Source organism: Atractosteus spatula, chromosome 4, assembly GCF_055471065.1.
Source record: "Atractosteus spatula isolate fAtrSpa1 chromosome 4, fAtrSpa1.hap1, whole genome shotgun sequence".
NCBI classification, from domain to species: Eukaryota; Metazoa; Chordata; class Actinopteri; order Semionotiformes; family Lepisosteidae; genus Atractosteus; species Atractosteus spatula.
In genome coordinates this window covers 36,902,756-36,929,588 of record NC_142709.1, presented here as the reverse complement: position 1 = coordinate 36,929,588, position 26,833 = coordinate 36,902,756, and positions in this window count along the sequence as shown.

The following is a 26,833-nucleotide window of genomic DNA, read 5'->3' as shown; positions in this document are numbered from 1 at the left end:
GTGGTAGAGTATACCACTTTCTTTGTGTAGCCCGGTGTGACTTTATGTAAATAATTTTAAGATGTACATTTTTGTGGTTTTAATTCAATTAGTGAATATAATGTGAATGTAAAAATATTCAGGTGAAATGCAAGTTATATTGTAGTTCCAGCGGGTTAAAGAAACATTTACTGTGCTCATTGAACTGGAGAGGGTCTGAGGCTACAGTACATGTCCCGAGGAAAAACAAAAAGATGGAGAGCGTATATCATGGCAACACTGGAAAAATCCAGAGTATATGGATCAGCTTCTGAATTTAGAGGGGAGTGTTAAAGGACAGCTAGAGGAGAAAGGGGGAAGATTACTTGGAATAGAGAAGAACAGGAGGGATGATACTGGATTGGGATTGGAAAAACATCTGGAGAGGTTGAGCTTCATGCAAGGTGGTATCCACATTCATTCTCAAAAAAAAAACTGGGACCAGCTGAGCACAGGTTGTGAGTAAACCTCATGTAAGATGACTTACATCTGAGAACAGTGGAAACAGGATACATATTATTTTTGCCGGACCACTTGATTTTTTTTTTCTAGTAAGGACTCAATTTTACTGTTTTATCGCGGACAAGCCTATTTTTTTTACTGGCTTTACTTTTATCATCCAGCATTAACATTTTTAATATATTTTATAACAAATATTTTTTTTTTAAATTGTGAAATAAGAAACTTTTGGGAATTCATAATTTCTCCCCTCAACAGGTGCACCGACTTTCTTTTGGTTTAAGAGACCGAGTGCATTCTTTTATAGTATTTTGGGGGGGTTTTCTGAAGGTTATTAATATATGTTGTTGGGTTTGGGAAATTTCAGAATAACATAGTCTATATGTGTTTCTGAAGTTTAAATTACAAAAAGTAAGGAGGTTATTTGTTTGTTGTAATATACTGAACAGTAAACGGTAAAACTGAACACATAAACCTTGAGAAGTCGTTTTGTGATCACTGGTAGACTTACGATTGAAATTTCTGAAAAGCCTAATACATTCACAAACTGATTCAAGGCTGTTTCAAGTGGAAGCACCGCCAAATTAAAAGTTTAATTTATTTGTTCAATTGACAGAAGTGGACCACAACACCGGCCAGATTAAGAACCTAGGTCATCCCATGTTTTATATATAGAGTATGAATTTAACTTTATACCTCTGGTTATGGTTACATTCATACAACTGTTCACCAAATTCTTTAACTCGTTCATTTGTGGTTATTTTATATTTGTGATTATTTAAAATTTTCATTTTCACTACATTTTGCTGTCAATGCCTTTGCAGTAGACAATAAAAAGCTCATAGTTTGTAACGTAAGGTGCAGTGACCAAGGTACACTTTTGTACAGTACAAATATATTTCAAACATATTGTACTATACAGGCTTTAAAACCATACAACATCATGCTGTATTTACTTTATACACAGTATATTTACAGTATTAAGTATACCCTCAGTCAACTATACAGTATTAGTCTGGAATATCTGTGGATATGACTTCATGCTATTTGTGTGTGTGGCATCTCAAATTATTATAAAAAATACTAATATAATGTATAACTGATGTAATATAAGTATATCAACTACTGAGAAGAAAAAAAACATATAAAAACAATAACTTAGGTTTTTAATTAAATATATAGTATAATTATATATATATAGACTTTGAGACCACTTGTTATCCCAAGTTGTTTGAATCGCCACAATTCAAATAGAGAAAAAAGAGAAAAAAGAGCTGACTGACAAGATTTAAGATGTGGCTGTCAATGTTGGATTAAAAAAAACACGTTGCACGACGTTAGTTGCATTGCTTGAAAAATAATTTTATTTCGAGAGACTGGATAAGTAATTCAAGTGTTTTTTTAACTTCCTGAAAAACAAGTAATAATTTAACAATATGTGCAAACGTTTTATGATACGTCACTGTTGTGAATGTCTGTGGAGTGTATGTTATTTGCCTGTCTGTCCTGGCTGTGCTCTCTCTCTCAATTCAATTCAATTCAATTCAAGGTGCTTTAACTTTAACTTGCTTTAACTCCGCAAGTCTGAGTTCTGAGTTCTGAAGTCTGAGTTCTTGTGTCTGTCCTATCCGAACCCAAAAGTATTACAATATGTATCTTTATAGCAGGTGGTGTACAGCTTTTTAGTATAGATTACACTTTTCTAAAATGTATTTAAAAAATAAAAACGATTACAATCCAATCTTTCCACGTTTGATCCCAAGATCCCAAGAAAAATAAATCTAAACGGGGAGAAAGCTATGCTGAAAGTTTATTAAGATACTTAGAAGACGAAGATATCAATTTATGTTGCATTTGTCTGATTGTGAATAAAAAAACACATAGATTTAAACACGGACAGAATGATAAACCAATTTGCAGGAGTTAACTCTCCAGTCACTGCAAAGGGTGCAGTATAGCAGAGACAAGCACATTTGCAAGTTAAAACAAGACTATGAGCTATGAAAAATAAAAAAACTGTATGAAATCATACCTGTAACAAATTAATGCAAGTTAAGTAACAATCACAAAGTTTCCAAATTATTAGGTGTTAATTAAGAACTAATTAAAAGTTATTTGCTGTCACATTACAATAATGTTCTTAAATTACTTTAGTTTTAAAATAAAAACACAGGGCCTGCAACATAAACAATTTAAAGATTGGCATCATAATCAGCAGGTCTTTTTTCCCAATTAGAGGCTGTGAAAGTAGCGCACCAACCACTGCGCTCTATCAGAGGGGGGCGGCACCAAGAGAGGGAGCAGGAGCAGCACAACATGATAGAGCTTTCTATAACATGGAGTGCGAATGGCATCAATCACGAAATCGTTATCTTTATCTTCTAAGTGCCTTAATTAACTTCAAGCATACAGATGCAGCCATTCAAAGTGAGCGGCACAGACACGTACCACGGGTAATTGGCTACGTCATCGCACGTCATACCGCGGTACGTGATTGGTTGACTGACAGGGGCACTCGTGGTGAATTGGTCAGTCGTAGAAAGATTTAAAAGTCTTTACTGTGCCCGTTTTAGTATTGAATATTTATATGGAATTTTACCACTGAAGGGAAATCTTAGTAGCTGAGCATAAAAAGAATAGGAGCATAACGCGTGTGAAGGTCATAAACAATATTAATTTTGGAACATAATCATACAGTATTACAGTATATGGCTGGTCTCGGTACTTTAAAGAAAAAATACACACCAGTATTCCATTCTCCCTAAACATTTTAAGCATCGAAGTCTTTAACTAACATGTGAAATAACGTGTATAAAAAGTGGTAGTTTTAAGCTTTTTTTGCGAATACGCTCGATAACGGAGTCAACAAACATACTTTTAGAATTTGATTAATAGGGAATATAATATGGAATTGTGTATCTAAAGAAATTAATAACGCTATAATTATATTCATGTACTGCAACACAAGACTAGTATATGCTGTACAATGTGTGAGTAGCCTGGCGGTCTAGGTGCTGGACTTGTGAATGGTAAGTTGGGTGTTCAAATCTAGCTGGCGCCATGGCTTTTCCTTTAACAAACATTTATTTGAAAAAATAGAATAGCAAAATTAAGGACAATTAATTGACTTTTTATATTTCTAAATATCACAACAAGTTCGAATCTAAGTCATTTTTAATAACAGTGAATAGTCACCTTCTTTCCTTCTGACAACAGTTCCTGCTCCTGCTTCCTGCTTCTTTAGATCTCCCTTCAGATTTAAAAGGTAATTAGATTGTTCATAAATCTAATCACTTATTCTACATAAACACAGTGTAATTGCTCTCTGAAAATGCTCTTTTTCTTGTTCGTTTTGGAGACCTTGATCTTTCTGCCTCCATAACTAAAATGCCAAATAGGAGTGGCTTAAGCGACATACACAGTCATGTAACTGACAGTTTGAGGTAGCCTATCGTGTACATTTCGCTTTGTTGCTGATATGTTAAGCTTTCTAAACTCAGCCCCAAAGTCATGTGAATGATTTTTCGCCCTGTTTCATTGGTTAAATGCAATGATCACAAGCACCACCATGGTAATTGGGATGTGTAGTTTTTAATTCAGTTTTAATTATAACTGTACATAGTGTCTTCGTATTTGGCCAGGGCTTTAAAGAGAGGGCGCGCCAAAATTTTTTGGTGCCGTCGTCTGCACTTTAAAGGTACCCCTGTCGCGGAAGAAATTGACCTCGGAATGTTTACCCAGCATAATATTGTATTTTATTGCACTTTGACAGATTGTCTTTAAATCAATTGTTGTCAGAATATCCCCACCTCCAAACAAGAACAAAATTGCAACGATTTTATTAACTGGCTGTTTCAGTAACTTAAAGTATATATTCAAAGTAATAATTTAACAACATATGTAAATGTTTTAAGATATGTCTATGTTGTGAATGTCTGTAGATTGTATCTTATTTTTAGTTTTTGTTTTTTTTCACGTTAATTTTATAAGGGAGAGTGTCATAGAGATCTTGATTTAAATACTTTTATTTTGTCACAATCTGGCAATGCCAGACAGAATTCACAGATCAGATCAGAAAATCAAGGAACAAAACAATTTTTGCGCCCGGCTCCTCAATGGGATAGCTTTAACTTGCTAATGTGTTGGTGTAACAGTCCAGGTGTGGAAAGCTTCTAATGTCTCCCGACTTCGGCGAAAGGAGCCCGTCTTTCATTGGAAGACAATGAACACATTCTAACCGTACATGGGAATATAGCATAAATACACCAAGGGATTGGGTGAGTTCAAATCACAAAAAAAAAAAACTGCGAGCCTGCACTACAGTGACCATAGTACAGTATGGAGACCAAGACCTTTCACGGGAAGAGACGAGGTGCTTCTGCAGCCCCAGCTTGCAAAAAGCGAAGTGTAAGCAAATACAGCAGGTTTAATCTGAAATACGCAATTATAGCGCATATTACAAGATATTATTGCCGTATTGAATTATACATTCAATTATAAATATTTCTTCGCAGCCTGTTCTTCAGGAAAACACAGCAATGGCGAAACGATCTTCGAAAACTACCAGGACAGTAAAACAGAAAGCGGTAAGACGGATGAAAAGAAAAGTTTATTTTGACGTCTGTTCCGCAACTGATGAATACTACTGTGTGACTTTATTTCTTACATGAATTATGTTATTTTGCCACAGGCTGTGGGTCTCTGCTCTCGGCCACTGGCCAGGGTGCCAACCTGTAGAAGCAGCACCTGTATGGAGACTTTTCAACAGCAGCGGGAGCAGTACAACGCATTACTGGGGAGGATCGGGAGGTTAGAGACACTCCTGAAGATGCAGAAGAAGGAGACAGTATGTTCCGGCAGTCAAACGGTAGAGCAGCTGTCTCCCGATAAGTGCCTCTCCCCGCCCCGCAGGTTGCAATGCCTGGCGGAAGCTCTGCCCCCCACAGAGCACACACCACCTCAGGACACTCCATCCCAGCCTCTCTGCTCACCACCTCGCAGGAATTGGCTGATGCTGTCCCCGCCGTCTATCTCCCCTCAGGAAGAAACGTTTACAGAGCGGAATTCACAGACGCCAGGGGGACGAACAATTCTTCCAGATATCCAACTGTTGCCCATCACTTAAGTGAAAGAGGGGAGGTTGTACTTGCAATGCACTGGTATAGATGGGAAAGCCAGAGCCGACCGCTTCGCCGCCATCGTGTTTCGAAATCTTGTGACTTTTGAAATTTACTGGGGGTGGACCACATCGGTAAATTTCGATGGGTCCAGAGGCAAAAGTGCCTTGCCTTGCAATCTCCGGGAAACCATTAGTAGAATGGTGAATCGGAGATTCTCAACACTTTGTGCGACTGGAAAAGAATTCGTGATCGGATCAATGAAATGCTTCGAAGAAGGAGGTGCTCTTTTCCTTTAGTTTAACAGTCTGTCCAGAAACAAAACATTCCTGTTAAACAAGAGGAATGTAAAAAAAATTGTACAAAAGTAAAAAACAATTACTTTTTGACAATGAAAACCGGTGTGTGTGTCTCTCTCTCTCTGCTGGCGCGGGCGCGCGGGCGCGGTGGGGTGCTGTGCCAGCCGTACAGAACATTAAAGTGTCCCTTTCCATTCAATGGGTGTCTGAGTCACTGTGTCCTATCTTCTGACAGTCGCTGTTGTGAATGTCTGCAGAGTGTATCTTACTTTTAGTATTGTAGCGCATTCGCCCCGGGGGGCCACTGAAGAGCGCCTGGCTGGGGTGCGTGGTGAGGGGCAGGACAGGAGTGGTCAGGGTGGGGTTTAGGAAGGCCGCTGACTATTGCAGCTGTCACACAGTGAAAGGGGCATACAGGCTGGGGAGATCGCCGTTTTCCATGTAAATAGTTTCCTGGTTCCACACCCCTCTCCCTCTCTCTCTCCAGACACAGTTGTATGAGCTCCACCAGTCCGGACAGGAGGCTCTACTGTACACAGAGAGGGGCGGGAGGTGGGAACAAGCTGCCCAGCCGTGTGGTTGAAGCTGATACCCTGGATTCTCTCCAGATACAGCTGTTTGAGCTCCACCAGTCAGGACAGGAGGTTCTACTATACACAGAGAGGGGCGGGAGGGGGGAACAAGCTGCCCAGCCGTGCGGAATGCCACAGAACCCTAAACAGACAATACACACTAGCCGAATATTTGACCAAGATAAGAAACAACAAAAAGAAACAGACCCTGACGAAGTACAGGCTCAGTGACCACAGCCTGGCCATAGAAACTGGGCGACACAGGAAGACTTGGCTGCCCAGAGAGGACAGGCTGTGCTCCCACTGCCAGCAGGGAGAAATAGAGACAGAGGTGCACTTCCTACTGCACTGTGACAGATACTCTGGGATTAGAGAAACATTCTTCCCTAAATTCAGAAATCTAATCCCAGAGTTCCCACACCTGCCAGAATCACAACGGGTCCCAATCCTACTGGGAGAGGGAGGAAGGAACTCAGTGGAACTGGCAGCCCAGTATGTGATCTCCTGTCATAGCCTCAGGAACAGTGAGCCTGTCTCCCAATAATGCTCCTTCTGTCTACAGTATACTTCAATATTTTATAATATGTCTTTGTTGTAAATGTCTGTAGTACAGTATGTCTGTAGATTTGATATTACTATTATTTTTTGTTTTGTTTCATGTGAATCTCATTATTTTATTTGCTTTGGCAACACTGATTGTACCCATCAGTCATGCTAATAAAGCACCTTGAATTGAATTGAAATTGAGAGAGGGCGAGCGAGAGAGAGAGAGAGAGAGACATCAATCAATGCTATTATCAGTTCAGGGAAAGATATTCTGCTCACAATATGCATGAAGGTGTGGCTTTTAACAGCAATTGTAACAGCTCTTATCCGTTACTAAAGGGTGGAAATATTCCATTGTAACAAGAAAAGGATGTAGATAGATTACATAGGTTTTTATATAATACACGCATTTAATTTACTATCCTCAGATGGCTGTTTATTCTCATTATGAGAGCTTGCTTTGTTGGAATTAGCTTGCTAATTCCAACTGAATAAATTATTTTTTTCCTCAAATATAACATAGAGAATTATGTTTAGGGAGAAATGATTTTTTCAAAGAAATGTTTGTTAAAAGAAAAGTCATGACACTGGCTGGATTCAAACAGCTGACTTCTTATTTACAAGTCCTGCACCTAGACCACTGCACTACTTGCAAGGTCAGGTGATGAATGGTGAAAAAGCCCTACACAAACAGTATCAACAGACATTGTACAGCGTGTACTATTGTGTTGTAGTTCATATAATATAATTATTCATTTCTTTAGATACGTGATTCCATATTATATTCCCTATTAATCAAATTCTAAAAGTATGCTTGTTTGCTCCGGTATCGAGAGTATTCACAGAAAAGCTATCACTTTTTATACACGTTATTTCACATGTTAGTTAAAGACTTTGATGCTTAAAATGTTTAGGGAGAAATGGAATACTGGTGTGTATTTTTTCTTTAAAGTACCGAGACCAGCCATATACAGTTTACATACTGTAATACTGTATGTTTCACACGCGTTATGCTCCTATTCTTTTTATGCTCAGCTACTAAGATTTCCCTTCAGTGGTAAAATTCCATATAAATATTCAATACTTAAACGGGCACAGTAAAGACATAAAATATACATATACATACTGTATACAGTACAGTTTTGCATACAGTAATATGTTTATGTTCCTAAATCAATATCTTTTATGAGCATGTGAAAGGCATGGTGAATCGGAGATTCTCAAAAATTACTGTACTTTGCATGATTGGAAACAAATGTGTGATTGGATTAACGAAATGCTGTGGTGTTACTTTTACAAAGACAGTCAATGAAAAAAAGAATGTGGACCAGGGCAATACTTTGAGTTTACAGCTTGTCCAAGGTCATTCATTATAAATACTATTAGTAATATCTTCGGTAAAGACTTTAATGGCGACAGCTCAAACATGAGAGGTTGAGCTTTATTAGCTCCACCTTGCGGAAATTCCGGATACTATTATTTTACTTGCGGTATCATGTGGTACTATACGAGAATATACGGTAACTTGCGTTACACCGCAAGAAGCGCACCGCAAAATAATGCGGTATCGCCCACTTGTTTTGAATGGCTGCATCTATAGCTTTCTCACCATTAGATTTATTTTTCATACCATCATTAAACAAAACAGGAGTTTATTGTACTTCCTAATGGCATAACACGTGGAAAAATTTGATTGTCAAATATTTCTGAATGTATTTCTAAATAAGAAAGTCAGGTGTGAACATAAACGATTAGTATTCAGTGATATTAAAATTGTTGCACTTTTTTCACATCTTGTAAAATTATGAATTTACAAATCATTGTTCAAATTGTTAAATTGTTCAATCTGACTATCAGATAATAAGTAAAATACAAAAGTAATAAAGAAAAAAAGGGTAAAATATAATTTTAAATACTTTGTTAACAATCAACAATGAAGAATAATAATAAATATATGAACTAAGGAATCAGATGACACAGTGGTTAGCATGCCTTTTGTATGTTTTTTTCATAAGTACAAAAGTAGCACCAGATGTCTCAGAGGCTTTCAAAATTAAATTATGCATGGAAATCATTGAACTAGAAAGATGACTAAGATATCCATCCATTTTTAATGGTGGCACAGGGATTAGCGTTGCTATCTTGCCGAGGCCCCAGGGTTCAATTCCTAACAGTATGTGTGGACTTTGCATGTTATCTCTGGGTTCATGTGGGTTTTCTCCAGGTGATCTAATTTCCTTTTACAATGCGTATTTATTTTTATAAATACTTGATAAATACAATACTTTTCACTGTTAACATCTTGCAACAACTCTGTGACAAAATATACACTGAGCTCAACCTGACAGCTGCTGAGTCCTTAGTTCATCCTGCTACCAGCATTGAAAAAAAAAATCTTTAGATTTCTATATTTATTTCTTTATTTAGTAGTTCCATTAGTGACAAATGCTAAATTGCTTTCTTGTAAAAATGTATTTTATGTGTTGCAAAAAATGACTTGCTGTAACAAAACGTTCCCCTGGCAATCTACCTGAATGCCCAACTGTTTGAGAAGCCTTCTATGAAACCATGTTTGCTAGTAATTCATATAAGGGCTCTCTTACTAAATAGCTCTGTTTTTCATGTCCTAATTTTCTGACTCTCTATCTTATCAAACCTTCAAAGTCTTTCTACTAAAAATGCACCTGATTATTCAAGCCCCTAACTCTCTGCCAAATCTGCTTCAAGTTCACACGTTCTTTTGCAACACACACCTTTCTGTGATTTTTTTAAATCTAAGCTTTTGCAAGTGTTCCTGTGGGCTAGTGTGTATTGTTTGCACTGTCTGGTCATAGCTTTTTTTCTGTTTGGTTATTTCAAGGTAACACCTGCTCCAATTCTAAAACTTTTTGCTCATGTGCATTTTTATATTGTCACTTTTATTTACATCTCTAACGTCTCAAATTTGCATTTGTCTTAATTTTTTTAAACTGAATTTTAAGAGAAAAAGTTTCTCTATTTTGTTTCTTGCTCTACAGAGCTCTTTAATTGTGAAATTCCCAGCTTTTTTACATTGCTCTATTAAATGGTCAGGTAACTTGGACAAAGTTTTCATTGTATTTGGCATACTGCACTACTTGGACATAATCTATTGGACGTCATGTACACCCTGGACATAAAGCAGTTATATTTATATTGATTTTATTTTAATTTTATTCAATTGTTATTGTTCTATCCTTGTGTAACTTTATTTTGTAATTTGTAATTTTGTGATCCCCCCAAGCTTGCAGAAAAAACATTTCATTTACAGATGCAGCCATTCAAAATGAGCGAGGTACTCTGCAGTAAAACACGGTGGGCATGGTGCAATTTACCGTATGCAAATTAGATTATGATAATAGTATATGGAAGCACCTTGTAAGACCTTGTAAAACCACCAGGTGGAGCTAATAAAGCTTAACGTCTTATGTACAGCATTTGCTGTCGCCAGAAAACACTGCTGAGGGACAATATTTTTCCAATTAAGAATTGAATGTATTAAACTGTGTATTACAGCATGTTAATCATTAAACATTAAGGAGTCGGTATATTTTATAAAAGCAAGATTGCTCAGTTGGACAAAATTACACAACCTTCCACCTTCATTATAAATATTTTAATTATGCAGAAATATTTTATGCATCAAAGTCTTTATGGAAGATATTACTAATAGTATTAATAACGAATTACCTCATAGACAGTATTACCATATGCTTTGTAACCATTTGCATCTGTTTCACTGTTGCAACACGAAAAGAGTTTATTTTTGAATTGACAAAAAGTAACACCACAGCATTCCATTGATCTGATCACACATTCGTTTCCAATCATACAAAGTAAGTTTTTAGAATCTCCAATTCACCATGCTTTTCACATGCTCATAAATGATATTAATTTAGGAACATAAACATATTATGTAAACTGTATATGGTTGGTATTGGTATTTTAAAGAAAAAAAGCACACCAGTGTTCCACTTTCTTCCTAAACATTTTAAGTATTAAAGTCTTGCATTCAGTTACATACTATGATTATTTTGGAAAAGTTTTTACGTGCTCCTTCTGACCATACTAAGTTTATATACTTTGTAAAAAGTTATAATGTTTGAACCGTTTCTGCGAATACGCTCGTTATCGCAGTAAACAAAAGCATACTTTTCAGAATTTGATTAATAGGGAATATAATATGGAATCGCGTGTCTAAAGAAATTAATAATATAATTATATTCATATACTGTAGCTGAAATTATCACAGTAGTTCTTTGGAAATATCTGCTTCAGTTTCAATATTTGTCTGTGGCGTAATGGGTTAAGTGTGTGCTTTCAGAGTTGAAGGTTGAATGTTCAAGCCCAGCTATCACCATGAGTTTTCTTTTGACAAATACAAATTTCTTTGAAAACCTAATAGTAAATATTATGGACACTATATTGACATGTTTAGAACTTGATAAATATAGAATATAATATGGAATCGCGTATCTAAAGAAATGAATAACAATATAATTATATTCATATACTGTAGCTCAAATCCTGCTAAACTAAAAATTAGACACAAGAAGAGTATTATTGGACAATGTTGTGGGGCTCTGGCAGTATTTCTTTATAAACTGAAGAGTTATAGAGGAGATACGTTGTGTATCGCCTCTTTTTACACTTGTAAAAAAACACTCCAATGTTAATGCGACACAGAAGATATTATTAATAATGTAGCACTTTTGGGCTCATGTGGGTATGCGCCCTATCAGCTGGAGAATCAAACCAGTGCCCACGGCCTCACTCAACAGGGAAGCAGCTAGTCGAGCTATAGTGAGATGTGCCCTTAATACCGACGGACCAGGTCCCTCCTATTCAATGAAAGGCAGTGACGTCACTGTGCTGGCAAGCCTTCAGTCACCTGACCAGCTGATGCACTGCATCAGAGAGAATCAGTAGAGAGAGAATCAGCTTCTGGGAAATACGTTTTTCCCGCATCAAAGTTTAATTCGTTCAGAGAACCCTACATTACAAACTCCAAACATTTAATTTTGAGCTGAAGACCCTCACACCTGATGAAGGCTTCAGAGCCGAAAAGTTGTTTTCTTTCTTCTCTTTCAGCATGGAATAAACCTATCACTTGTTCCTTTGCAGACTACGCAGGCTGATGCAGCCACCCACCTGAAGTAGTTAGTGTTGTACAGTGATAATAAACGTGGGTAATGTCATCCCCATTAAACAAAGACTAAACTTTCTTGGAAAAATGTATTTCATGTGTTGCAAAAAACTGACTTGCTTTAACAAAATATATTTACAAATCCTTGCGCCTAGCAATCTACCTGAATGCCCAACTATCACCTCTTTTTACACTTGTAAAAAGGAACATTCCAATGTTAATGCGACACGGAAGACATTATTAATAATGTAGCGCATTCTGACTCACATGGGTATGCAGCTGAAATGTCACTGTTTAAACAAATAAGAAATTAGATTGCTCATAAATCTAATCACTTACTTCACATAAACACAACCTAATTGCTCTCTGAAACTGCTCTTTTCCCTGTTCGTTTAAAGTTATTCTAGGCAGTGGTGGATGGCGCACTATTTTGTCAGCAACCTGCAAATCTGATTAACACCTGTAGAAAACATGATTTTATTTCTGTACGGAATGCATGTTGCGTTTACAAAATTAAAGTGTTTCAAATGTTCAATTAAAAAGTAAAAACAACTTACAGCTTACACAAAGACTCAAACTACAGTATGGAAAAACGAGGACATTTGATTGCTGATTACCTTATATTTATTTTAAAAAATGAAATAAAAAATAAGATACAATGACGTGTTCCTGCCTAACTCAAACATTGCGTGACTTTAAAAGCTGTAAAAAATGGTTTAGATAGCAGAAAGTCACCTTGCTCTTACAAGCGGCTTTTAAGCTTACTGACAATACAACTTTGTCTGTCAGTAAAACAAATGACCTCGGGCACGTTTCCTTCCTCCCTAACCCTATTCTACTCGTACATGAGAATATACTGTAGGGGTATGTACGAGTAGAATAGGGTTAGGGGGGAAGGAAATGTTCCCTAGGTCATTTTTTTCAAGGTGACAATGTTGTGTTGAGTTAACAAAAATTACAGTATGCTTAACAGCTGTTCAAGCGGTTTAATTCTTTATTTAACACTTTATTCAGTGGGGCAATTTAACAGACGCCTCAAGCTTTAAAATGAAATCGTATATATTGTAATTAGAATCAAGAATAACAAAGCAGTATTAAAAATACCACTTAAACAATAATAATGTGTCTGGTCATTATTAACAGTATTTATTTAATAGTTATAATTTCCAGCGAGACAGTTGACAGCTCCACGACTAATCCGGGCATATCATGCGAGGTTCCCCAGAAGGCCTGGTCCAGCGCCCGGAGGTCACTCCTTCAGGAGGGGGCACTGTTATGCCCCAACGAGCTCCAGCACTGCTGCATTAGTTCCACCAATTGCCAATGCGCATTCCGCACATGCTGGAGACTCAATGGGGCCTTCCTCAACGAGATCAGGCCAATTAGGGAATCTCGCATAGTATTTAAGCCCTGAGGAATCATTCCTCAGGGCTCAGACATTGAGTTGCTAACTCTGCTTGAGTGTCTCAGTCTCAGTCTCAGTCTCAGTCTCAGTCTCAGTCTCAGTCTCAGTCTCAGTCTCAGTCTCAGTCTCAGTCTCAGTCTCAGTCTCAGTCTCAGTCTCAGTCTCTCCTCTTCAGTGCTGCCACCAAATAAATTACCTTGATCGCCGCATATCTTGGCTCATTGACTAATTTTCACAGAGCCTGTCGTAACAAATGTGTCTGGTCATTATTAACAGTATTAATTTAATAATAATTTCAAGCTTCTTGTAATTTTTTCAGAGTCATTTTTTTCTTCGGTTTTCAACCGTAGTAAAGTTAGCTTGAAGTATGAAAATGATTTTGGCAAGCCTGTAGTGTTTTCATGAGACCTGCTAGAGTTACAAGACCACTTGCTTTATGTTCAGGCAGATTGCCAGGCGAAAGGATTTGTGCTCTCTCTTGCTCTCTCTGGCGCTCGCTCGTTCTCTCTCTCTCTCAATTCAATTTAAGGCATTTTATTAGCATGACCGATGGGTACAATCAGTGTTGCCAAAGCAAATAAAAATAATACGATTAACATAAAACAAAAAAAATAAAATAAAATCTACAGACATATTGCAGACATTTACAACAATGACATATTATAAAATATTTACATATATTTAAAACATATTGAGCTTTATTGGGAGACGGATTCACTGGGGGAATGGGGGACAATGGGGGACATTCGGGAATGTGATTTCATAGATGCTTTTGTTCTGTCTTGCATTGTCAGATTGTGAATAAATTAAAGCATTCAATTAAACATGCGTTTGCGATTTTAATCAAGATAGGGGTGTAGCGGCAAGGCTTATTAAAATACAGGAATTAAGTTTGCTGCTCCCTTGCCAGTCTCTCTCTCCCTCATCTCAAGTGGTGCTTGATACAGAGAGGCCATTTCATTTGGTTCACAATTAAGGTGTTTTTCAAGCTGATAGAGTGTCCTGATAAGGAGCAACTCCCAAAGCTGAGACACATCAGCCACCCTAATGAATGGTCATCTCTGGCGCCTTACTGTCTGGGAGATTCCAAGGGAGAGTCTCATCCCAAGATGTTTACAACCCTAAGGTCAGAGTGCATTGTTACTCATCATCAGCCAATCAGGAACTGGTAGGACAGGTTAACCCCACATGGGTCTCGAATGCTCACGGAACTTTCAACCAATGAATGACCGTAGTTCCTCCAGGTAGAACAGGCAGCACAGGGCTCCCTCGGGGTTCCTCCTGGACTTTCTCAGACTCAGCACGGACAACCATGTAACGGCCAGTGTGGCCGAGTGCCTGAACTTTCCTTTGTTCTAAGAGTCGAGAACGGAGGTTGCCAGCGCGTAACCAAAGGATCCACCCGAGGTTAGCCCAGCAGCAAGCCTCGTGAACCCACCGCGAAAGCTCACCTGATCAACAAGTGAACTACGGTCAGAACTGTGGACAGCTGAATATCAGTATTCAGGACTAGCGCTACATCAGGAACGAACCGGTCTTCTTCCTGTCTAAAGAGTGTGACCTGCTTGGACCCGCAATCACTTTTCTCCTGTGCACAAACTCTGCTAGTAAAGCCAGAACTAACTAGCCGGTCTTCAGAGAGCATCAGCAGCGCATTGCAGTAGGAATCTCTCCCTCTTCCACATCGCACGCCGAACCAGCACTGGCTGGCACCATGCCAGAGAACGCCGATTGGACACAGTAACAGCCTGCCACTGCTTCTTTGTGTCCGCGGGAGATCTGAATCCCCACAGATTGGATGAGTATTCAACCTTCTATATTACAGCTCAAGAATTCAACTGTTACCTCAATGCCAATTGATATCAATTTAATTCCTATGAGTCATGTACTTGCTTTTGAGTATCTAGTGTAAAAGTTGTAATCCAAGTTCATTTACGAAACGGTATAAATGAATGATATACTGAATGTATGTCCCTCTTGGTTTGTAACTCTTCGTGATTGAATATATACCTTTTGTATTCTGCTAACCCTCACAATAAGATTTGTTATGTTTATATGCACATTTTATGTATAAATAAATGTATTGTCATGTATTAGTATCCGTGTGTATGCGTTGCTGAGTATCCTGCTGGGTCGGTCTTCTAATAGCTATCAAAGAATCATTTTGTGACTTACTGCTACAATTTATAATTGTCCCAGTTAATGCACAAAACCCCTACATTTACTGGTGCCTAGTGAGAGGATGCCTACAGGGGTAATGGGGACTCTCTATTATACTCTCTATTATATTATAAACACCCAAAAATAAATTCACAGTAATAAATAACATGTTCTACATTGACCTTGGTATTAAGTGATAGACAAAAAGCAGGGCAATGACTATTTCTGCAAGCTAGTTGAAGAAGAGCTATCAGCGGCTCAAATTCAAAGTAGGCTGTGGGCTGACCTCGGTGTAAACGTGAGTCCGACATCGATAAGAAGAGGCTTGCAAAGTGCGAAGGGTAAGCAAATACAGCAGGCTCCATCTGAAATACCCGATTATAGTACATAATACAAGGTATTATTGCTGTACTGAATTCTACATTCTATTATAAATATTTCTTTGCAGCCTGTTATTCAGGAAAACACCGCACACGCGAAACGATCTTTGAAGACTACCAGGACAGTAAAAAAGAAAGCTGTAAGACGGATGAAAAGAAAACTTTATTTTGACGTCTGTTCTGCAACTGCTGAATATTACTGTGTGATGTTATTTCTTACATGTATTCTGTTATTTTGGCACAGGCTATGGGTCTCTGCTCTCGGCCACTGGCCCGGGTGCCAACCTGTAATAGTAGCACTCATCAGCAGCAGCGGGAGCAGTACGACTCATTGCTGGGGAGGATTCTGGCTGCCAAATTTCAGACATACTGCAGTTTGTTAAATGTAGATTTAGATACCCCAGCAAGTAGAGCATTACAATAGTCAATTCAGGAGAAGACAAATGTGTTGATCAGCTTTTCAGCCACAGTGATAATATAGGGCTTAGACTAGCGATATTTCTGAGGTGAAAAAAAGATGTTTTCACAATAAAATAAGATATCGGCAGCAGCCATATCACTCTGCAACTCATAACTGGCAACCCACTGAAGCTAAGGAGGTGTGAACCTGGTCAGTACCTGGATGTGACACCTCCTGGGAAAAACTAAAGTTGCTGCTGGAAGAGGTGTTAGTGGGGCCAGCAAGGGACGCTCACCCTGCAGTCCATGTGGTTCCTAATGCCCCACTATAGTGATGGGGACCCTGTACTGTAAACAGGTGCCATCCTTTGGAGACATAAAACCTGAGACGTAAAACCGAGGTCAGTAAAAATCCCACAGTGTCTCTCGAAAAGAGTAGGGGTGTAACTGTGGCAACCTGGCCAAATATCCCATTGGCCCTTATCAATAATAATCCCCATCTAGGAATTGGTTTCATTATTCTGCTCTCCTCCCCACTGAAAGCTGATGTGTGGTGAGCGTTCCGGCGCACTATGGTTGCCATCGCATCATCCAGGTGGATGCTGCACATTGGTGGTGGTGGAGGGGAGCCCCCATTACCTGTAAAGTGCTTTGAGTGGAGTTTCCAGAAAAGCGCTATATGAGTGCAAGCAATTATTATTATTGTTAATTAATAAGCTACACGTGTTGGTCGAATGTTAAGCCAGAATCGAATATCACCCCGAGGCTTTTCAATTTAGACTGAAGCTCATGTACAGAACCATCTACTGACAGGGTTACTGGATTGGCTTTACAAAGTGGATGGGGGGTGCCAATAAGCATGACTTCAGTTTTGACTTCAGCAGAAGGCCCTGTCACCCATACAATGTAAACGGTCGTGGGGGATAGTTAGGAGACCAGAATTAGAAAAGCGAAGGTTGCGAGGTGGGGAGTAGGGCGATAATAGTTCAGACAGGTACTGAGGTGCCAAGCCGTACAGAGCCTTATAGGTGAGCATGAGGATTTTAAAGTCCACACGGAATTTGACAGCATGCCAGTGCAAGGACTCCAGGATAGGAGTAATGTGATCACTTGCAACTGACCTGGTCAGGATTCTGGCTGCTGAATTTTGGACATACTGCAGTTTGTTCAAAATAGATTTAGATACCTCAGTGAATGGAGCATTACAGTAGTCAATTCGAGAGAACACAAATGTGTTGATCAGCTTTTCAGTTAGTGATAGCACAGGGCGTAGTCTAGCGATCTTTCTGAGGTGAAAAAAGAAGTTTTGACAATATGCTTCACATGTGGGTCGAGTGTTAAGCCAGAATCGAATATCACCCCAAGGTTTTTCAATTTAGACTGAAACTCAAGTACAGAACCATCTACAGATAGTCTTACAAGACTGGCTTTACGAAGTTGATTGGGGGTGCCAAGAAGCATGACTTTAGTCTTGTCACAGTTAAGATGAAGGAAATTTTGAACTTGAAAACTTGAGTCATCCAAGTTTTTATGTCAGAGATGCAATTAGATAGAATAGAGACAGCCACATCAGTGTCAGGTTTGGTATGGATGTATATTTGAGTATCATCAGCGTAGAAATGATAGCTGAGGCCATGTGATCTTAAAAGCTGACCAAGTGGAAACATGTAAATGCTGAAAAACAAGGGGCCCAGTATTGAGCCCAGAGGTACACCAGACTTAACAAGACCAATTTCAGACCTATACCCATTAAGAGAGAAAATATATAGATAAAAAATACCAGACCAGCCCTCAAATATTATACGTCCCCACAAACATTAGTGAAAGTGGGGAGAAACATAAAAGACAAATAAGTATAGCAAACATCCAGAGAAAAACTGAATAACAATACAAAGTGGAGTGTGGCCTTTTATTTTCACTCTCCCTCAGTACACATTCCCAACATTCACTGATGCAGCTTTAGTCTAGGAACTCTAATTCCCATGAACCCCACAGGACTACTTCCTGGCAACATCTACATCTCCTAGTTACTAAGTATTTCCTGGGCTTAATCTGGTTGTTTAAGTACAAAAATTTAAAAGTCACTATGTCTAATATATTTCTATAATTAAATTAATATGTATACTATATCGATGTTTTTATTAATTTTATATATTACAATATGTTCAAAATTCACTTTACATACATGATCTATGAAGCCTATAGCAGTACTGGGGATGTATCAGATGATAAATTGAGGAAGGGAGACAATAACTTCAGCACCAACTCCACCATCCCCAGAACGGACTGAGAAAGTGTCACGTCCACCAGCAACCGTATTCTATCCCGTAAACAACCTCTCGCTAAACAGACCACAGCTACGGGTAATTCTAGCAAGTGTCAGCTTGGATCAATTATCCAATCAGGACACCACACTAATAACCAAATCCTCCACTTCCCAGAATATTTAAACCATCATTACCCTCAGGTGTGGGCTGGGTATAAGCCTCTATCTTTGGAGCTCCTACCTTGCTGTTTTCTATCGAGAGATTCTCTTTCATATTGAAACTGGTCTTGGAATATTCTACCTTCATCCCTCGACTCCGACTTCAGCCCAGCGATTTGGATAAGTAGCCATCGATCTCCTCTCCCTTTCACCCTTTTTCCCGATCTCCTGAAACTCTCAGAACAATGCACTGGGTCCTTTCTCTACCTCATGGACAGAGCATTCGTTACAGAAAGGTCTTATATCGAGCCTAGAGTTCAGTGCATTTGTAAGTTATTTAGAGACTATGAACTGCAGCAGTCCTACTCCTGTGTCAATGTTGTTGGTTTTATATTAAATTTAATACCAATAAGATTAACTACAGAACATCTTCTTTTTAGGTTTCAGCTATATAAGACAAATAGAAGGTCAGATAAGTCAACCTCTCAGAGTTTAATAAGTGAGCACATGGGTCTAAAACATTTCACATAACAAGACCGTCAAAGAAGCAGGCCTTTGGACTTTTGACCTTTGGAATTTATTTTATGAGTAAGTCGTGAAATGTGATCTCTGTAGTGTTTTAATTGGTTATTGGAATCCTGTGCTATGGAGAATGTTATTATGTGAAAGGAAAACTGATTTCTGTAAATAGGTGGAATATTGCATATGATAACTGTCTTGTCTGTGGATGCACTGGTGATTCTGAGAGATGAACAGAACCTGTGGCGTGGAAATAAAGGGCCTGACACCCTTTTTAATCGCTAGGATGCTTAGTTGTGTACAATGCAGGGATAATTTTTGATTGAGGGGTTACCTTACCCTGACATGACTTTTTCTTTTGGCGTTATCATCAGGATCTATCACAGACCAATTGTAGTGATATACCAGTCTGAGTTTTTAGAAGAGGAACAGCAGTACTAGGGCAGGCACCATGGCCCCACCAAGTGTAGTGTGCCTATATTTCATGAGGTTACGGTGGGCCGGGGATTATGTATATGGATTTTGATTTTAATGACATAATATTTATTCATCATTCATAACTTTGATACACTCAAGCTCATGCTAAATATCACCTCATTATTGAGAGAAATGATTGAGAATAGGGAATGGAGTAATGTTACCTGTTTTACCTGACAAAAATCAAGAAAAAAAACCAGAAAGAAACCAATATGTTCTGCTTATTAAAAGTACTACAACTTTATTTTACTGGTATGTTAGAGCAACACCTCCAAATGAACTGATTAGCAATGAAGCTGTGTTTTTATGCAGAGCACTGTAATTGACATCAAAGTGTGGCACATATGTACAATAATTGTTTTTTACATCTGACTAATTAATGGGAAGATTCAAGTATGATGCAATCTGACTTTATGGAACCATGAGAACCATGAGACTTCTTTTTCTGTCCTACATGGGATCTCATGCTGATGTGCAAACATCCAGCTGCACATAACACATAATCATGCTGCTTCTATAACAAAGATTTTTTTGAAAGATATAAATGTGACATTTATGCTGTGAAAGCTCTACTGGGATGAACTGAGAAGACATGATATCTAGGGCTTAGACCAATGAGAACACATGTGCTTGTTCAAAATATATGAAAGGAATGGAACAGAAAATGCCATCTGAAATGGGGTGAAATGCAAATGGTGAAGGGGGAGTGCTGGCACTGTGGCTAAGGATCTACAACTATGGCTGGAAGATTTCCGGTTCAAATCCCATAGCTGGCAGAGGAATCCTACTCCGTTGGGCCCCTGAGCAAGGCCCCTAACCCTAGGTGCTCCAGGGGTGCCATATAAATGGCTGACACTGTACTCTAACCCCAAGCTTCTCTCTCCCCATCTGTGTGCCTGTGTGTCTCATGGAGAGCAAGCTGGGGTATGTGAAATGGAAAAACTCCTAATGCAAGGAATTGTATATGGCTAATAAAGTGATCTTATCTTATACATCACAGATGTATTACAATGGTGGCCACATACATGACTAGCCTGTGCCTATCACTGTAGACCTCTTGTTGAGGAACCCAGTTTATGGCAAATTAATCAGCAAAATACATTTACAATAATGAGTGTTAATAAATTCTTATATTTTTGTGTACCTGTTTAAAAAATATTTAGCTAAAAACTGAAAAAACTTACATTTCTTGCAGTTAAGTTTATAATGAGAACTTCTACTCACTTATTCAATAAAGCTGGTGTGTTTTTATTAAATAATTAAGGCATCCATGCAGCAGTCTACCCTATGCAATCTGGCTTAATTTTCCACCGCACTTAAGCCTTGAAGGTGTAAATGGTGGATAATGGTTTGTGTCAAACCCAAGTAACAGTCTATTAAACACAGAACAAGATAATCTAATCAGATGTCTTTTTATGATAAAGAATTGAATTGTGATTTTGGGATTGCACATAACATAACACAAATCACCATGTCAGTGTCTGTCCTAAAACATGTGGATTAAACAATTAACTGTGTTATTTCAGATTGCAATAAATATATGTTAATGTGTTTAATAAAATTCAAAAATTCATTTTGGCTGCATATTATATAATATATTCTTCATAGTGTCACATAAAGTGTCATTTTTTACACTAACACCTCTTCCAGCAGCAATCTTAGCCTTCACAGGAAGGTCTCTCATCCAGCTATTGGCCAGGCTTACCTTCAGTGATTTGCCAGTTGTGAGTTGCAGGGTGATATAGCTGCTGGCTGTAAGTTTTTATTTAACAAAGATGAAATGCTCACAAAAATAATCCACAATGATGTTGAAGACTAAATTGCTTTGCATTTTTGTTTGAATGAATTAAAACAAGACAAAATGACCTATTTGACTAAAACGTATACTGAAATAAATGTTATCACATGAGGTTCACAGTTTGTGCATTTACTTTCTGTCTGGCAAACAGCAGGCTGGCAGTAATAGGTACAATCCCAGTGTTGGTATTTTCCACACCTCATGTAATGAATTCTTATTGTTTGTTAATTGATTTAGTAAGTAATAAACTATGGGATGTATACCCTATACTAATTAGATTAAATATTAAAACTAGAACACCTCGCTCAGAAAAAGAAGAGCCATGGAGACATAAGAAATGCTTGTGGTACTCCATATTTTCAGCTGGAAGAAAAAGATATGGAGTCTGACAGTACAGTATATAGGATGAGCAAATCAGGAAAAGGTATTTAAAAACATTACTAAAGATACTGTAAACAGAATCTATCTACATTATGAATTGAACAATTCTACAAATGTGAAGTGCCATGAGTCACAGCCCCCAAGCACTGAAAAAATGTCAATTTTTTACATTGTAGTTAGTCAATGGTCACAGTGATAGCATGATATTAACACAACATCGTTAACACCTAGACTACTCTTAGACTATGGTAGCTTTTTTACTGAAATATCATGACAACAAAAGGTCTAGTTATTAATAATATCATACAACTTGTTACACCCACGGCATCACAATTCCTTTAAAAAGGCGTAGACTCTGCACAAGCACATAACCACTCAGCTTCCCCGTTCTGCATCACACCCCCGGCACTTCCTTATTTCAGGAAGCCCTTGTGTCTGGTATTCGGCTTTTGAACTAAGGACTGTTTCTGATCACGTTTTTGGACTCTGTTTTGGCTTTGGTTTCTATTTTCCCTTTTGTGTGTACGATCTCGGAATTCATCCTTGACTACGGCTCTTGGATTACATTTTGGGCTTTGTTTTACTCGCTGCCTCAATCTGTAAACTCTGCCAAGGATCTGTCCTGCTATTTCTTCCCTTACTCAGATGTAACACAACTGAGTTAAAGAACATATATATTAATTGTATTGTCAAATTTTAATATATTTTTTAAATTACACATGCAGTAATTTCCATATAGTTGTTGCAAATTCAGTATTGGCAGGAGCCTCTACTGAATAAATTTATAATAATATTGCTTTGAAACTCTTAAAAAATAGTCGCTTTAAAAAATAACTTTACAAAAACTTTATATAAAAGTAAAGAATTATCAATGGTGTCAAAATACATGTTCTTATTTGGAAAGATGTTTACAATGTCTCTCTGTATAAAATGTATTATTAAACAAATGTTTATTAACAATGACAAGACACAAACTACACTATACACAACAGAACATACAACATACACGTTACTTTGTCTACACTATGTACAAACAAGGGCTTTCAGAGGCCTAATGTTCTAATCACACAGAAAACCCCAGATTGAATGGCAAAGTTTCTTGTAGACAGTCACATGATCATCCAAAACATATAATTTTTCTCAGGAACGGCTCGGAAACTACTTTCAATGACACTAAAGGAGCCATTGAAAGTAGGAACTAAAGAAGGAGACCAGTTTGGTTCTCCTGTGCCGCTCCTGGAAGGCTGAGTGAGGTCACAACCTCCCCCAAAAAGATGCTATATCTCAGAAATGAAAGCAGCAATAACCAGCACAAACAGAGCGTATTGTGCAATTAAAGATAAAAGATTGTCAAACTAATTTAATATTTTCAGTACAGTCTATTTAAAATAGAACAGGAAGAATCATATTGTCGTTTTTAAACATTGGCCATGTGAGTCGCATACTTCAGCAAAACACTACAATTCCCAATGTGCCACACATGAGAATCACATGAAGTCATATCCACAGATATCCAAACTGTACAGTACATCAACTACAGTAGAGTACTAATTAGCATCATTCTTGCTGACTGCCTTCATCTAGATGCCATTACTTTCCTGATTAGCACAGGAAAGCACAAATGAGTTAATAAACATTTAATAATTTAACAATTTGTGTGAAAGCCACATGGAGCTGCAGTACATTAAGGATTCACTTCATCACTTGGAAGGTTTACAAAGCAGTTCAGTCCTGCAGCAGATTATTTAAAAAAAAAAAACTAGACATGGTGCTGTTTGTTGGGAAGCATCAGTATGCTAATTCACATCTCATACATTCAGGTTGGCTTCTGCTGTACTATTAAAATGCTAAAGTGTAACACTACATAGTATATACCAGAGGTCAGCAACCTTTCAGAAGGGGAATGCCAACAACTAATTCAATTATTTTACAGATTTGTGTGCCACTGATATTTTTTTAATGTGAATAATAATCACACATACATTTCGATTAATAAACATTTAATATAAAAATATCTGAAAATAATAAATTAATGTGCATCTCTTACGATTTAGTGTTATCTTTGCCCTTTCTTTCCCTTGCTGAGTTCACCAATCTCAGGCTGATAGTTTGAGACTTTAAGTACCACACAGATCTCTTGTGTTCAGTTGACAAATAGCTGCAGGAGGGACAAAGAACTGACTTCATGTATGCAAATTCCTGTTCACAGAGATATGTTGATACAAATGCTGAAAAAGTCCCAGGTCGTGATCTTTTAAACAACAGTGGTTTCAGAACTCTCTGTATGTTTTCCTCACAAAGTTACTGATATTTAAAAAGTACACATTTAAATAAAAAATTGAAACTTCTGAATAAAATCACGAATCATCCTCAACAAATTGCAAGATGCTTGATATCTCTAGGTGGTTTTATTTAGCCGCTATTGAATTTTTAAAAATGAAAATCAAGCAAATATGAACTTCAAGCTAACTTAACTGCAGTGCATATGAAAATCCTTAACACTCATTCACTGAAGCACTGAAAAATCCATGTTGCTGGTTTCAATGCTATCTGATTTAATCAGAAAAGAACAAATTTGACCAAAATGTTGGAAATCCTGAAATCTGACAGAACTTTCTGATGCCAGTTCTCACATGTACACTCCAAACTAAATAACATGGATTGTGTAATGTTTTAAAAGTGATCTAATATGTTGGAAATATTGTAAAGTTGAGGTGGTAATGTCCCAAGAAAAAATGACAAGTTTTGCATGAAATGCCTTTGATCTGCACCCTAAAGACATAGGTTAAGTTCATTTATATGCGTGGTAATGTTGGCTAGAAACATTCGTTTTGCAACCTGTTTTATTGTGTAGTTCAGGGTAGTTTTGATCTTTTTCTGACAAAAAGATCTTGATTGTATTAAGACAGTCCAAAAAGTGTGCCAAAACAATATTTACAATATTAAATGTAAATTTAATATTGTAAATTAAATGTAGTGCTTTACAATATTTGACTTTACACTTAAGTGTGAAAAATGTCATCAGCAGCATAATAACGAATTGTGAGCTCTACTATGAAAACAACAGGCTAACCCCACTAAAACTAACGCAGTATGTAAACCAAATAAATTATTTCTTTCTATGCCAAACAGATTTCATTGGGTAGAGAATTACAGAACAACCAAGCATAGTTTTTATTGTTTTTTAGCATAATTTCTTTGTGGGTTATTAATTTTTTTATGTACATGCTATTTAAAATCCCTACAGATGCAGCCATTCAAAGTACGCAGCACTGACACGTACCGCGGGTAATTGGCTACGTCCTCATGCATCGTGACGTGGGATGATACAAAATACAGCGGTACGTGATTGGTTGACAGACAGGGGCACTCGTGGTGCGTTGGTTGGTCGTACAAAGATTTAAATGTCTTTACTGTGCCCGTTATAGTATTGAATATTTATATGGAATTTTACCACTGAAGGGAAATCTTAGTAGCTGAGCATAAAAAGAATAGGAGCATACTGTATCGCGTGTGAAGGCCAAAACGATATTAATTTTGGAACATAAACATACAGTATATGGCTGGTCTCGGTACTTTAAAGAAAAAATACACACCAGTATTCCATTTCTCCCTAAACAATTTAAGCATCGAAGTCTTTAACTAATGTGATACCGGAGTCAACAAGCATACTTTTAGAATTTGATTAAAAGGGAATATAATGTGGAATTGCGTATCTAAAGAAATAAATAATGATATAATTATATTCATGTACCGCAACACAAGAATAGTACACGCTGTACAATGTCTGTTGATACTGTTTCTGTAGGGCATTTTCAACACTCATCATATGACCTTGCAAGTAGCACTCTGGTCTAGGTTCCGACTTATATATCACCCGTTGGGTGTTCGAATCCAGCTGGAGCCGTGACCTTTTTTTTAACAAACATTTCTTTGAAAAAATAAAATAGTGTTAGTGTTAGGGTTACTGTCAAACTTTAAATCAACAATTGATTTAAGGACGATCTGTCAAAGTGCAATGAAATACAATATTGTTGTTGTTGATATTGTTGTTTTTATCCTGTAAAGCGTTTTGAGAAGCCACCTTTAAAGGCGCTATATAAAAGCGCTGATTCTTATGGAATGTGTTTTCTTTCTTCTTTTTTTCAGCATGGAATAAACCTATTACTTGATTCTTACAGATGCCCGGTTCCGCTGGGGATTAAAAAAAAAACCCATGGAATCGCGTATCTAAGGAAATAGCAGTATAACCTTGTTCATGCACAAACAGTAGCATGTTACATTATTAATTTGGGTGTCTCCTCTTGCTAGAAAGCTCTAAATTGCATTTTGAGTGCGGTTTTTGACTTTTTTAAATTACAACCCATAAATAAAGCTGACACTGTTTAGACTTTTAATTATTTTAAACTGTATTACAGCAGCACAATGCAACGTAAATCGCTATCTTTGTCTTCTGCGTAATAATGTTCACCTCTCTGTCCAGCAAATTAACAATGGTAATAATAATGAACTTTATTGTATATAGCGCCTTTAAAGGTGGCTCCTCAAAGCGTTTTAAAGGATAAAAACAATAACAACAATACTGTTAGGCTGGGCAAACGATTTTTAATTTTTTTAAAAAAGGAAATAAAAAATGAGATATAATGATGTGTTCCGGCTTAGACATTAACAAAGAGCATAACGAAGGTCATAAAAGTCATAAACGATATTAATT